This window comes from Triturus cristatus, chromosome 3_1, assembly GCF_964204655.1.
Source record: "Triturus cristatus chromosome 3_1, aTriCri1.1, whole genome shotgun sequence".
NCBI classification, from domain to species: Eukaryota; Metazoa; Chordata; class Amphibia; order Caudata; family Salamandridae; genus Triturus; species Triturus cristatus.
The window spans coordinates 797,947,346-797,963,804 of NC_140583.1; the positions used below are offsets into that span (position 1 = coordinate 797,947,346).

At 45.4% G+C, this 16,459-nt stretch overlaps 1 protein-coding gene across 1 annotated transcript in view; it reads left to right on the plus strand.

Moving 5' to 3' along the window:
• Positions 1-16,459, plus strand: part of DRC11 (dynein regulatory complex subunit 11) — a 952,572-nt gene that overhangs the window by 459,063 nt on the left and 477,050 nt on the right. The window lies entirely within an intron of this gene.

The window sequence follows — 16,459 nt, forward strand, 5'->3', positions numbered from 1 at the left end:
GGAGGAGAGGAAGAGGAGAAATACAGAGTTTCTGGTAGCTTAGAAAGGGAAGACGGATGGGGACAGTACTCCAAAGATCCCTTTTTAGGTCTGCTGCCCAGAGCTTTAGCTGTCTGGAATATCTTATGACATCAAGTCTTCAAAAACACAATACCAAGTACAGAGAGAGTGTGTGGGCTTTGGACCAGCCGTTCGTTTACTTGCGTTTTTGATGGTCTGCCAGTGCTTGGATGGGCTGTCCATCAATCTCATGACAATTCATGAATTATTACATTGTTCCTTTCATGTTACAAGCTTTAATGATGACGGCTAATGTAGTCCTCTTGTTAAACCAGGGTCAGTGTGTGCTCGTTGATGCATTTCATCGGGGGATGCGACACGCATCTGCCCAGCCATGCGCCACGGCGCGCCGCATTGTAAATGTGGCGCATCAGTGATGGCGCACGGGTAGTTTTGCGGGTCGCAAGTGTTCTGGCGCATCCCTGCTGATTTGCAGAGATGCGCCAGACCGTGTAAATCTGCCCCTAGTATTTAGTGGCAGATAGAAAACATATGACTGTTAAGGCTTTTCTGAACTGAGGATGTTTTCAAATGTTCCATTTGTAAGAGGGACAGTACATGAGAATCCTTACACACTATCAGACATGGCAGGATATGGCTTTCGATCACAACAGGTTAACGAGTAGCTAGGTGGGGAGGTGTCCTCAGACTACAGGGGGGATGAGGCTGCCATCCCCGGAGTCTGGGCTGCTGCTCGGGTTATTTCTGCTCGTGACTGAAGGCCGGCGGCGGGAGTCTCTGTTCCCCGGCCAGGTCTGCTCCGTGCTCAGACTGGCTCTGGAGATTTCCTGTCCCAGCTCCTTTGGGCCGCATTCTGTGCAGCTCTGCCAGCCGTCGGTGATTTGTTTTCTTTTTCAGGTTTCTGTAAAGCAGATTTCCCCTATTGCAGTCCTTCCCTCCCCAGCCTCATCTCTATAAAGCAACGCCTGTGGAAGTAGTAGTGGATTTCTCCAAGTGCGCCATAGAGTGAAACCTGGAGGTAGCGGGGTCAGGGGATGCTGTGACCCCTGAAGGTAGAGTGTCTTGCTATGGGCCTGATGGAACCCCAGCCTGAAGCACAGGCTTTGATGGCATCTTTTAGGGGCTTGAGCCTCTGAGCGATGTGACATTGGGTCTCACCCACTAACCGCAGCAGTGAGGCAAAGCCCCTGGAACCGCTTGCAAGCACCTAAACATGGACCAGGGGTGTGCGGTCACCTTCTCTGAGGAGGACCCTAAGAGCACCTGAGGGGTAAATATGTCGCTTAGAGGAGGCTCAAGTTCATCAGCTCTAGCCCTGACCCACCTCATGATGCATTTTGCCACCACCAGGACTATCAGCATTTTCTAGTTCTAACTTTGAGATCACACAGGTTTGTGTGGTTCTCATGCATGTGGCACACACATGTTCTATTGATAGAACAACAGGTTATACACTTGATGCACTTGTACACTGGCAGCCGGAAAGTGAAGACCAGCGGAGCAATGGTTCTACTTCTTTATTCATAGCCATGCAGTGCTCTGGATGCACCCAAGCCTTGTGAGGAAATATTTAGTAACTTCTAGATACACAGAAGTCACGACAGAACTATAAAGAAAGAAGATCACACGGCTAGATTCACACTAAAAGCAACACAACATACAAGCATTGCATTCCTCCAATCCCAGCAGGAATAAAGCGACAATTCTCGTCACTCAAGTAAGACAAACACAGGCTTATGAAGAATGAGGACCAGCAGACCCATTCAATCTGCCCGTATTTTGCATGTTGTTGACTGATTGATTCCACATAGGTTTTAATTGACCGTACATAAGTATTTGTAAAACACAATATTAATCAATTAAGGCTGAATAGCACATGCTTATTGTTATCCATTCAATAGTACTTGTTGTATTGACCTTGGCAGGATGCAAGATTGAGTGGCACGCTCAGCTTCAAACCTGTGATCATGAGGTCAAACACAGTCATCTGCTACTGGGGTGGATGCAGCCAGGCCCAGTTGTTTACAACCTGCCTGTTCTCTTGATCCCACATGTGGCCATTATCAGTTTGCAGGGCCTTTTCCCAGATTCATTAGGGTGTAGAGACTATTCACCATTATCAAAGGTGAGCCTGCATGTGTTCTCTACGAAGCAGGATGCTGGATACTAGGGGACATATTTACAAGGGCTTATCGCCACCAGAACGTCACTTTCTTTGACGTTCTGGTGGCAATAGCCCTTTCGCCTTATTTACAAGGCAGTGTTAGCCACTTAACGTGGCTTAACGCCGCCTTGTTAATGCCCCTTTCATCCTGCACTTAGCATGAAAGGTGCGTGCAGTGGGTGTTGCAGTGGGTGTTCCGTCGCAACAACCATTGCTTTCTGATGCTGCCCCCTATTTACAAGGCCGGCGTAAACATGGGGCAGCGCCAAAAATAAGATCAGGAAAATCCTGGTCTTAAATTGGCACCAACAAAGCAAAATTAATAATTTCTCCTTGTTTTTGCTATTTCTATGTGCGCTGCATTCTGCAAAACACATAGAAAGAGCAAATCTCCATTCGTGATTGTTCATATGCAGTAAGGGACACCTTACTGCACTTAAACAATCATTAAATAATGACGAGTAGCAACGTCTATATGTGCTGCATTCTGCAGAATACATAGAACTTACAAATCACATCAGTGATTGTTTATGTGCAAGAAGGGACACCTTCCTTCACATGAACAATCGTTCAGTGAAGCCAGGCACCCTTGCACGATGGTGCAAGGGTGCCTGCGTTGGTGCTAGGCAGCAAAATTTAGCGCCAGCGATAGGGGAAACGCAGGTGTGCCCCGTATTATTGTAAACACGGCGCATTCCTGCATTTTCAGAATGTCAGAGTGCGGCGTTTCCATTTGTAGCGTAACACAGCACTCCACCATTCTGTTGTAAATATGCCCCTAGGTTTGCTAGAAGAAGTAGTGCACCCTAAACCACATTGGCTCTCATAAGTAGGTTGATCGAAAAGTCAATTTGTACTTCATGGGACATACTCTGACCTGACGATCACATCATCTTGTCAACTCAGTCACAATAAATATGGAATCCACAACCAAAATGATCTGTTTGGGAAAGTACACATAACGTAAAATTATAACAAATAAGGAAAAATATGTAGTTTAAAGCATCACTTAGGGCCATATGTATCAAGCCTTTTTCCCGTTTGCAAACAGGCAGATTCTCAGAATCGGCCCATTTGCGAATTAGAAAAAGCCTTTTGGGATGTATAATCCCAAAAGGCCACCGCAAAATAGAGAATTGCAAAATTTGCGATTCTCTATTTTGCAAATGCAAATAAGGAATTGCAAATTGCGATTCCTTAAATGCAATTCTGGAAGCACCAGAAATTTGCTATTTGGCCATAAGGAATTGCAAATTACCACCAACTTCAAGTTGGTGGTAATTTGCAATTTTCTTTAAAAAAGCACTTTTTTCATTTTTTTAAAGTGCCATTTTTCGCACATACATGCCCTTAGGGCATGTATGTGCGCAAAATGTGCACACATGCATATTTCAAGGGTGCAACATGGTGTCCTTTTGGCACCCTTGCAACCTTGAAATTGCATTCTCAATTTGCGATTCTCTAATTGGTAATCGCAAATTGAGAATGTCTTCCCATTCATTCCTATGGGCCTCCTAGCCAATACGAATGAATGGGAAGGTATTCCTTATTTGCAAATCTCAATTTGCGATTCGCAAATAAGGAATATGTAGGATTCGCAACATTTTTAGCGAATCTTACATACATTGCATTTTGCGATTCTCTAATTGCGATTTGCTAAAAATCGCAAAACTCTTTTTTGATACATATGGCCCTTAGTTACTCAAAATAGGCTGGCCTCGACCCAAATCTGATGCTGATGAACTCAATTGTGCTGTAGCTATGGTACTATTTTCAGCCCCTAGGCTGTTCACAATCACTGTCTGAACACTTGCTAATTATAATCTTCCAATGCACTACCCTATTTCTCACCCTATATCTTTATCAATATATCCTCTACCTCCACTCTCTCATTCATCCCAAACCTCATAACATTACTATGATCCCCAAAATAACCCTCACTACCCCTCCGTGCATCATCTCATTCCTCTTTTACTATTCCGATCCACCAAAACAAGCCTTTCTAAATCCTTCCCTCTGACTCTTCCCCCTCCACCTCCCTTTCACTCATCCCAAGCCTACTCCTACTGCTATATATTTATTTCTAAATCCTTCCCTCTTCTATCCCTCCACTATCCTTTTCAATCCAAATAACAGACTAACATGTCCACCACTCATATTACTTTCATATTTCACTATACTAATACTATATGGGTTCCGGAGTAGCGTACTACTCACCAAAAAAGAGCTTCAACACCCTGTCAGGGGTAGCAAGCATTATATAAATGCAAACCTTTTTCCCTCTTCTATCCCTCCACTGTCCTTCTCAATCCAATCAACTGACTAACATATCCACCACTCAATTCACTTTCATAGTTCACTATACTAATTCACCACAAAGCCTTTATGGGTTCCGGAGTAGTGTGCTACTCGGCGAAAAAGTGCTTCGACGCCTCGTCAGGGGTAGTAAGCGCTATATAAATGCAATTACAATTACAATACAATCCCTCCCATAGGACACAATGGTTAGTGTTATCCTATGGGGCACCAGGAGTAACTTTTATTTCAGGGCTTCCTAAAGGAATGAAATCATTTAACATGGAAGTTTATGAAAGCTCTCCTGTGTATCTTGAAAATACACAGTTGATAGCTTTGATGAATCCTCCCTCCAAAACGTTCAGTCTGTTTGGTGTATTCAGCTAAACAAACCCAAAGCCTGAAAGGCAGAAATATAATAATTTCAAACTTAGATTACATTTAATAAAACTTTTAAAAGTCCACATATCCCTATTCCTGATGTTCATAGTTAACTGGTTATGTTGCCCCCTGGATACTTGGGCTTCTAGGTCCCATCTCTCTAAATATACTAGTCATGGCTAAAAATTGTGAAATCCAGTGGCCCAAAGAGATCTATGGCTAGCCAAACAATCATGTTTTAGTAGCCCAAATCAGAACACTGTCATACCTCTGAACCCGCTAATCTTGGTCAAGAGATTCCAGTGATGGATTGCTTAGTGTGACACCAACTGTCTTAATTTTGGAATAGAGTCCCTGGACCTTAGAACGTCTACAGTTCGGATACCCAACCTGGCAGCAACCGTGATCAATAACTTTGGGTACAGCTGAAGCCAGTCTTGATATTGAAAATGGTAAGGTTGGTCCCTGATCCTGACTCTTCTATGGAGTGGGCCAACGGTATACAATGCACACGCAAGGACTTAGAACACGGTATGCAGCTAATTCTGGACCACTGCACAGCCCAGCAGGTTCAAGGGGACTTCCAAGGGTGGCTCAGTGACGCTTTTTCAGCCACCCCAACCAAGAGGTTGGTCGATGCGGAGTCATTCTTACCCTTTTCCAGGTAGAGGCAATGGGTACCAGAGATGGTGCAGGGAACTGATCCACACAAATAACATCAAACATTTTTACGGGGTGGGATGCGCCTCAGGCAGCAATTCTTTGGCTGCTTTTATCCATCTCTAGAGAGGGTCTAGAGGGCATCAGAGTGCTCTAGACGTTCTCAGGTCACAGGGCACTCCATACAGTAGGCATTAATCCCAATAGGACAGGCAGCAGCCACAGGACCTCAGGAAGAAAGGTAAGCTTGTCTATTGCCAAAGGGAGTATCCATAAAACATGGCCCATTGAGTAACATACCCCCACGTACAGCATAAGCAAGCAGCCGCTGCCATTATTTTGTTAATGATACACTATTTTCTATAGCACATATTTGGAATTATATCTCTAGAAACACACTGGATAGCATTTCAAGCAACTGAGAATAATGATTTATAATAGAAATGTTAATATTAAGCTAACTAGATAATTGCAATAAAGAGCTAACATGGGCCTGGAAATACTCACTTACCGTGGAACTGGCTAGAATGCACCCGATTCACAAATAAATGAAAAGTACAAGCAGGGATTCCCTCTGTGGTTGAACATACTACCGCATAATTTTTCCAATTCATAATCACTGCCAGTAGTATGCATGGAAAGCTGCTGCAGGTGCAGGTGTCCAGTCCCGGTACCGGGAATGTCATGTGACATAAGCCATGGGCTCCTCTTCATCCAGTGAGGAAATCTGTACAGAATAGATTAAAGCACATGGGGAGTTGTGCCTGCTGTACAAAGAACATGTTTTTATCCGCTGGGAAATCATGTTTCCTTGTGGAGATAGCCTTCCCCATAGATCCCGCCAAATTTGAGGGGTCGTCTGTACCCCATTTCTCCTGTTAGGGACTAACACCAGCCATTGGCTGGAGCACATTTCTAGGAAAGGGTGGATCGGAGTTTGGGAATGCCCACAATTGTACACATTTGTGAACATTCCCAAACGACCAAGGCTAAACGCACCTAGTAATATCCCCCCACCACCCTGCAAGGGATTTACTACCGCGGATTTACTATTCGTGGAGGAGAAATGGCATTTATGGCATTAAGCGTTACATTTGTGAACCTGGCCCGAAATGTTTATTGCAGAATGGCAATGATGGGCTAACAGGAACATAACAGTAAAGAGCCATTTGTAAACTGGCAATGAAGAGTAACTGGGAACTGGCAATAGTTTACCCCCACATGACACAAAACGATTATCTAATAGTGAACATACGTAAAGAAAATAGGCCACAGCTATCGTATTGTTTTCATTTTGAACGGTGCGATGACTTGGAATTGGCAGGGACATGTTTATATAGATGCCACTGATGAGCTGACTTGGAACTGACCATGAAACGCTCTCGAGCACCCGGCAGTGCTTGGCTAGCTGGTAATAGGAAATGATGGGCTTACAGTGAACTGCCAGTGACTATTACTATTTATGTGCTGGAAACGAGTAGTGCTGTGAGGCAAGCTGAGACAGTTGTGTGCAGTGCTTAATTTGTAAAATAATAAGTGCCAGGGCCAGTGGCGTAACGAAACTTGAGGGGGCCCCCCTGCAAGGTAAGTGGAGGGGCCCCCTCCGGGCTAAACCAGGAGCTCTCAGACTGGAGTACAGTGCCGAGAGAGCACCTTGGAGCTTGGGGGCCCCTGTACCGCGGGGGCTGCAGGGGCCTGTGTTACACCCCAGGCCAGGGCCCTCGTCAGGAGGCCAGTGCAGCTTGCACCACCCATCGACCCTGCCAGCGCTGCCAGTTACAACTGCCAATCATCATACTCCTATAAGTGCAACAATTAAGACTATTCCAGGCCCACCCAAAGATATAAGAACAGCTTGGGTGGCAGTCAATAGTTACTTTTAAAGTATATTAAATTAATTAACAACTGTTGTTGTGCTCATCTTTAAATTATACAGACAGTGCCACCATGTGGCAGACTGTTGCAAGTCCCGGTGTTGACAATAAACCGCTGGTGCCCAGCACCGAAAATCACCGGCTCAAATTAAGCACTGGTGCTTAATTAGTAAAATAATAGGTGCCGGCGCTCAAAGTGCTGCTCAGACACCTACAGCTGGCACAATAAAATGTCAGAATGCAAATAGCAAGGGTGTACAGTCCCGAATCCATCTCAGGCCTCTGTAATTCAATTCCAGTAACTCCTTGCCAGTCTTCTCACTCTTAAAGGTGTCTGCTTTCTCCTCGGTGACGGATTTTCTGTGTTTCTTCTCCTCTGTCTATCTTTTTTCCCCCTCTGTTGGCCTCGGAAAATGTCTGATGTGGCAAAATAAGTGCTGGTTCCCCAAAATAAGCGCTGGTGGCCACTACCCACGACCAGCGGCTCAAATTAAGCACTGGCTATGTACATCACAGCGTTGCAGTGATCCATGCAGGTTCATTGGTACAAGCTGCTTCCTTGTTCTCATTGTCAGGATTATTGTGGTCCACCACATGGGAGAACCAGCAGTTTGTGTATCTGTTACACTCTGGCCCTCGCGCTCCTAACCTCTATGAAGTTCTTCTTTGCAGCCATGCTCAGTAAAGCAGCCTGGGAGCTCTTGTGTGTTCTTTTGGGATAGCAGCTACACATTAATGAAACCCTACACGCTTCTACCTTTGCAACAATATTCAGGCCTTTCAGCTCCCAAACACCCTAAAACACCTTGAAAGCAATCGCCTTATACCTGTTCCCATAGCTGTGAGGCCACTCATGCTCTCTGAGGCTGCAAGATCATGGCTTTGTTTACCCACAGGGGGTGCATCTGCATAATAAACATATTTGCTCTTTATATGTGTTTTACAGACGATTCTTCCACAAACAAAACTGCATTCGTATATCAAACAGGCAAAATACTAAACCAGGAGGATTTTAAGAGTTTAATTTTCACCTGGGGCAGACATTAAATCTTAGGTTCTGCAAGAGTCCATTGTTTCCCCTTGTTAAATGGAATTTGGGATATTCTGAGAGCCCAAGCTGACATGATTCACAAATAGCAAGGTGTGGGCAGGTCTGCATGTGCATGATTAAAATGGAACTCCCCAGGGGTAGCTTCATGGAGGTCCCTGAATAGCTTTGCCCTCATTACACCAGCATGCACACGTTTTTTTGGATCAAAACAGTCTGCCATGAGCCAAGATAATAAAAAGCTCACTTGTCATATTTGACAGCACTTTTTAACTTCAGCTCCAAATTATTAGTATTTCTCATTCCGACTTCATTTTTTTGCAAATCATTTGTATTACATATTTAGAAATCGAATGGCAGCTGGAACAATGGGAGTACTTACCTTTCGCAACAATTCCCAATAACAACAAAATGGAAATTCAAATGGAGGAAAAGTGTACAACAGACTTTATCGTGGTCGATAACAGGCGTATAATGTGTATTTATACTACAAACATGACACAACAAGGCAATATTACACCAGAAGTCAGAAGCCAGTGAAAGGGACTCAACAGTCACGGGCCACCTAGTTTCACATACTGTGTATGTTCTCATTCCAACTTGCTTGGATCTTTGATCATACCAGTGTCTTCAGAGCTTGTCCTGCGTTACCGTCACAAGGGATTTCCAATTTGGCTTGATCATGCGGCAAATCTTCAGGATCACCCATCAGAATCAGTCGTGCAGTTGGTACAATTTTTTCAGTGACGTGTCTATTTTTGAATAGACAACGTCAACCACAAAACACTCGATCCACGGTGTAGTATAATGCACAATTTGTTGTGCATGTTCTAAGCAGTCCCTCCATTTTTCCACACACCCTGTTCCAAGCTGCTCCATATTGACCCCTCCAGTAATCGATCGGAAGTAGTTCTAGGCAGAATGTATCGCTACATAAATTAAACAAGAGCCCCCTCATTGCCGCCACCCGAAAGAGCACTCTGTGCAAATTTTCAGTTAATACCACCAGAGCGTTGCTGGAGTTCCTGCCCTATCCATTCCATAATTAAGTACATCTACAGCTAATGTCAAATCATGCCTGTCACACATTTGTTTCAAAAGCCCTGCAGGGTGCATTTTATTTATTTCGTTTTCTATAGCGCGAACTTGACCCAAATGTACCAGAGTGCTTTACAGAGTTAGCACAGCAGCCATTACATGATTTATATAAGGAGTAAATAAAAATATATAGTGATAGTATATAAACGAAGTATACAATAGACAGGAGGATATGTGGAATTTTCCTGTGCCCTGGAGAAGTAAGTTTGCATATAAAGTGGTGTGATTACTTATTGGTAATCTCGGTACTCTGAGTCCTTTGCTCGTACCATTACTTACTTTACTGAGGTGTTTTCAAAACGCTAAACCAAAAAATTCCAAAGTTGCCTCAGCGGTGCCTTCCCTGCTGGCAAGAATCCTACTTCATTAAACAGTAGTACCACTATCCAAGCTACAAACAAAATGGGACTAGTCCATGGGGGACAAATGCGGTAGGTTCGGGGGAGGTAAATGCACTGGTTTGAGGAATATAATTGGAATGATACTACCAGTAAATAATCAGGGCGTTACCTACTCATCCCCTCTTTGTCCCAGCCCTTACTTCAATGAGGATGTGCCCAAGCCAAGAATGCAGTTTCGAAGTCACCTGTGCAAAACAGTCATCAGAGACATGAGCTAATGGAAGAGCCCATCCCTTTAGACTCAGACCTCAAACATGCGATACATCAGACAAAACAGTGTTCCCGAGGAGCTCATTGTAGAATCTCCCACCGTTAGCCGGTAAGTGGTGGCAAACGTGGAAATAGAGGATCATGTGGCAGCCTTGCAAATATCCTTCAGCAAGGGACCCTGCACCCCAGCCCAGAATTCACTCTGCACCCAAATACAACCCCTTCCGTGCCACCCCCACGAATGAGGGCTTCTACGTGGTTGTATGTCATAATATCATACACAGGAACATTGACTGCGATAAACATGTTCTCCTAAATATTAGCTAAAAAACATTGTTACATTGGGTGTAGAATTTCTATAATTAACTCCAATGGGGAGATATTTCTGTGGAAAATATTTAGGACACATGTAGGATGATATTTTGAAAATGATATTTTGGTATCAAACCCCTATGTGCAAGCCAGTGAATGTGACTTTGCCATCAAGGAACAAATCCAAATACTTACAGTAGATACGGAAGGATGAGAACCAGGCCTTCCTGGCCCCAAAGTACCAAAATTGACTATCCATCAATGGGATGGGTCAGTATCATCCAGGTAGTAGGACCATGCCCCGTTGCTAGCCAGAGAATGAAGGGTCACCTCCATGGAAGAGAAGTTAGGGCAAAAGCAGACAGGGTAATCTCACATCCCAGTGCAATTTAGAGAAACTGCTATGTAAAAAACTCAGTACACACATAATGCAGGAGGGAAAGATGTGCAAACGAGAAGAACCAGTCACCAAAATCACTCAAAAGTCGAACAGAGGTGATGGTCACCAGAAACAAAAACATCTTTAAAGTCGAGAACAGAAGTGAGAAAGCCTTTTAGGGTTCAAAGAAAGGTGCTTGTAGTGAAGCCAACACCAAGAGGAGGTTCCTGAATGTTGCTAAAGCAGAGACAATCAGACATATCAAAGCGACGCCCCAAAGTACTCCCGAGGTCAGCTATTTAAAATGGGCATGCACCTCTCCATAAGGCTCCCTAAAGTATTGACTGCACCTTCAGTATCTCCAGGATAATAGCACCACCCCCACCAACACAGCAGTAAAGGCTGAAACACATAGAGGGGACCCTGAGGTTAAGGGCAGCAACCCAGCATGCTATCAGAAATTAGGAGTATTAGTTGAGAGGGGTGAGAACCCACCTCAAATAATAATCGCAGTCCTTGCCAAGGTGGCCAGGGTGAACTGTAAAAGTTACTAAATAAACCTGTGCTAACCCTCTGGTGGCTTGGCACAAAGCTGTCATGCTTAACTTAGAGGAAATGTATGAAGCATTTGCGCAGTACGAAACAGTACTAACATTGAAATCAAAAACAATAGACAACAAAACACTAAAAATACCAATATTAAGTCAAATTTAATAAGCAAAATGACACCAAAAATTATGAAAATCCAATAGGAGGAACCAGAGTTATGCATTTTTAAGGGTTTAAGTAAAAATAGTGCCAAGAAGCAAAAAGAACCAATAGTAGTCAAGGGTTGTAGTAGAACAGGGCTTAGACACTATTTGACGCTGACTGCGAGGGAGGTTTGGTCAGACACTCTAACCAAGTCTGTCCTGGTCAAAGATTTGAACTTCTGACTATAGTCTTTTAAGTCCCAATTCACCACAGAAGTACACTTCTAAAGCCCCCGAGGTCATCAGCGAAGCACTTAGAGACTCACAGGGTGGTAGGTAGAAGCCACAACAGGGTTCAATTAAGGTTCAGTGGCCAATGAATAGCGGGGCAGTTGCAGAACAATGCCTCTTGCATCTTGTTGTGTCCCTGTAGCTTTAACAGGAGGTCAGCCTATGTCACCTGTAGTCCATGTCTTTGTCGTGGGTAAAAGAGGGAGAGCAGGTCCAGTTTTCAGTGCCCTTTTCAGGTCACAGACAGCAGGACAGTCCTTCTTATTTTCTTTTCAGATACACAGAGTGTTCTAAAGTAGGTGCCTGGAGGTGCCACATTTATGCCTGGCACAGCACAAGCTAGTGGGTGGAAATGACCCGTGTGGATACCCTAACCAATGGGGTAAAGGTTCACATGGCCAATCCTTCCCACTTTGGACATTTTCAAGATGGTGAAGTCTTCAGCCACACTAAACTTGGGCTCTGAGTACTGGGGGTATGTGGGAGGAGTGTACTATAGTAATCCAAGTGTCCTCCCACACGTAACACCAAAATCTATTTTAAGGCAGTCCTGATATACCACCAGAGCTTTAAGACAGATGCCTGGTAGAACAAAGGCTGACAATGAATGTACAATAGCTGGTTTGGTATCCTGTCCTCCCCTTTTGAAGTGTGCATCAAGTGTTATAAATAAACCAATCATTGTAATGTCAAAACGTGTCCCACTGACGGACTGGCTAGCTGGACAACAGAGGGGGCAGGTCTACGTGTTAGCTACATCGGCCTGAGACAGTAGAGGCCTCCGTTGAAATGTAACTAGTCCTGGAGCACAGCCCTCAGGCAATTCTGGAAAGCGAAAGCAAGCACCAACCCACACTCCAACCCTTTGTCCTCTGTCTGGACACAAAACACGTCCACCCCAGTGGAGCAATCAGAGGTAAGTTGACATTGGGCACTGGTAGTAAAGCCTTTAAGGTTCAGGGCTGGAAAATGACAACTTTCTAAAAGTGTAATTTCAAAATGGTGATATAAAATCCATCTATGCCATTAAGTTGGATTCTAAATTACTATTCAAATGAGTCTTTGAAATATTTTTCTAGCTGCCCACAAACTGAATTTAGCCCTTATTAAATGTAATAGGGTACAAGTGTTAGTCTATGGGAGGCCAGCCTTGCCACGGTGAAAAACAACTTCGGAGATTTTTCCCTTCCAAGACATGCTAACATTAAATATAAATGTCCTACTTTTTAAATACCATGCACCCTGCCCACTGTGCATTTATGGCCTATTTTAGAGGTGACTTATAAGTGTTAAAAAGGAAAGCTTAGGCCTGGCAAAAGGTTTATTTTCCCACGTCAGAATGGCAATTTTAAACGGCACACTTATGCTACAATGGAAGGCATGAGACATGTTTTACAGGGCTACTATTGTGGGCGGCACAATGAGTGCTGCATTCCACTTGTAGAAAACATATAAAAGGGACTTGTAAGTAAATTAAAGGTGGCAATCATGCATATGCCAATTTTACCAGGTTTTAAGGGGACCATGTGAATGAGTTTGCATCCTGAAAGTTGAGGTAAGCCTTTGTAGTAATGTTGACAGTTTTAACTATGGCTCACGTATTGGCAGAGTACTTTATGACCTCAGTTATAACCGCACCATATGAAGATCTTTAAACTTGGACGAGTGGCCCAAGCCTCTCAGGGCCAAAAGTCTTGCATTGCCTGCACTCCCAGGCTGCAATCTTAACCGTAGGTTGATGCATTCATAGTCAGTGGCGGCTGGTGACATTTGAAAGTGGTAGGGTGGAAAAATTGGGACGAGTGCCCTGTGGCGAGCCAGTTTAACGAGCGAGCCTATGCGTCTTAAGGAGGACATGTGGAGGTTCTCCCTCCAGGAATTTGCTTTAAAAAGAGTGGGAAAATGGTGCATTTTCATGCAAATTTGAGAAAGCAATTGTGAAATTGTAGTGTGTGTGTAGCTGTCCCCCATATCATTCAGGGAATGGACCCACCTCCTGATTTCCATCAACCTTATGCCATGCTTGTGTAATGTGGGAGCAAGGGTCCTCTATATCGCCCAGGAAATGGAGACACATCAAGATCTCCATGACCTTTCATGGTGTATTATGAGGGAAGGGTCTGGAAGGAGTGGACACCAAAATAAGGTTTGGAAAAAAGTGTTGAAGCCAGCCCTTCAAGAAACTGACCAGCAGTGGGCCATGGAATAAGCACTTCCAAGTCAGATTGTGTAGAGAGTTGAGCAGAGTTGAAGTCCATGAGTTTTACCCCTCCCCCTCAACATCAGCACTAGCACTGGAAGCCGCAGGATGTGTTTTCAGGGACAGGTCAGTGTCTCAGAGGTGGTAATGGCATGTCCGTTATCCTCATCCTCAGAAGCACGCTTCCACGATGCTGAAAGCCTGGCCCACCCCTCTTGGCTCCAGAGTAACATTCACCCGTAACTTGCTTCACACTTACTCTTGGGTCCCCCTGACTGGGTCCGGGTCCCTGACACGAACCTAGGACTTCCCTCACACTCAGGGAGGTCCCTTCATAGTCACCCAGGGCTCCCCTACACTCACCCAGGGAACCATAGGGCTCCCCTCACAGGAGGCCGTGGCAGGAGAGCAGCGGGAGGCAGCGCAGGAGGTTCATGTCGGCACGGCTGGGGGAATCTCCTCTGAGCACTGCACGGTCCGAGGTCTTATACACACATGGGTCATACCGACGACACAGGCGGAGCCCTAAATGGTGGATATGCTGCAGGAGGGCGGGTCTGAGACAGAGCCTCCGCTGCTGCAGCCAGTGGCAGCCTCCCTCCCACCCACGAGCTCTGGTTCGTGGTTTGCGGCCCAGAGGGTGTGTGCACATAGGCTTGTTTTTTAGCCCTCATTCGTGCTATAGTAAGTAAATGAACACACAGGCACAAGCGCACATGGCACCCGACACACACACACAAACATCCATACACACAGACACAAGTGCACAAACGCAGACACACAGACACGGACGGACACACGCACGCACCAGTACCTGGCATGGGATCAGCAGTAGTTTTCACCATCTAATTAACCCGAATACAATAGTTCACTTCTACCAGGCTGGTATTCACGGGTTTCAGACAGAGATGCATGTGGCTTCATTATAGAATGTTATTTTCTAGGCACGCACCAAATTAGAATGAGTAAACAAAGGTTTAAATCAGCCACAGTTCATGCCGTCGTTTGCAAGTGAACCAAGGGACTTTAATTAAACCCTGATCACATTCACACAAAGCACCTCTCTTCACTGCTAGCAGGAGCATGGCCGGGAATGCCATCCTTCAAGGTTTCAATGAACAGCAGCAGGAGTCTTCACTCTCTGTCACTGATTGAAGAGGAAGCAGACATACTCCTGCAGAGCAGGCCAGAGCCCTCCTGGCGCTAACAAAAGGAGAGCTTAAGTTCTGTTTACATGGGTAAGAATCTGGACACTCATATTGTTGACACACTCTTAACAGAGCACCCATTTCTGAACACAATGCGACTCTTGTAGCAAAGAAAGCTCTGTGTCAATAAACGATGGGCAATGCACTGTATAGGCAAACCCTCAGGTCGCAGGATTGACGGAGGTGCAAGACCAGCATGCCAGTTGGGGCCGATATTATTTAAAAGCAGGGGGCGGGTGGAGGGAGCGCAGTGGGCTCCGGGGGGTGCGCAAGGGATCAATACATACAAGCATTGGCATAGCCAATAGTTCTCGCCTTTGGGACCTTGTAAGTGTTCAGCCATGCAACAGTTGCATAACTAAATACTTATAAGGTCCCAAAAGCGAGACCTATTGGGTATGCCAAGAGGCCGTGAAAGTGATCGCGATCACGATCAAACATCAAAGCGGCCGCGAAAGTGAAAGTAATCGCGGTAAACCGCGGCGCGCGCGCCCGCGCCCATGCACTGTAGCTCTAGGCTGGCCTGGTAGCCCTTTTTGGAGCCCTCTCAATAAGTCTCGCCAGAACAGCGCATGCGCTGGGTCAGGCGAGACCTAAAAAACAAATCTTACCTCATGATGGCCGCCTCGTCTCTCCCTGCTTTTCTGGTCTGCTGCTCCGAAAGTGAAAGTAATCGCGGTAAACCGCGGCGCGCGCGCCCGCGCCCATGCACTGTAGCTCTAGGCAGGCCTGGTAGCCCTTTTTGGAGCCCTCTCAATAAGTCTCGCCAGAACAGCGCATGCGCTGGGTCAGGCGAGACCTAAAAAACAAATCTTACCTCATGATGGCCGCCTCGTCTCTCCCTGCTTTTCTGGTCTGCTGCTCCCAGCAGTCCCTGGGGCAGCATCACGGTCTCCCCATCCAATCCCGGCACTGCTCTCATGCATGAGAGCAGTGCGAGGATTGGCCTGAGCAGGCTGAAAAGACGCTTGCTCAGGAAGTCTGTGATGTTTCTCCAACCCAGCTGTACAATATAGTCGGGTTGGTGAAAGCGAAGAGCGCATGTCAGTTTGTCCGACCTAAGACGGCCGGCCAAACTGACATGTGCACATACCACTCCTACACCCCTTCCCATTGCCCAACCTCTCCCCTCCCTACACATGCTGGCTCAGAGCCAGCAGCGAAAAAATAAAACAATAGTAAGATATTTTATTTTTCAGCTGCTGGCTCTGAGACAGTGGGGCGA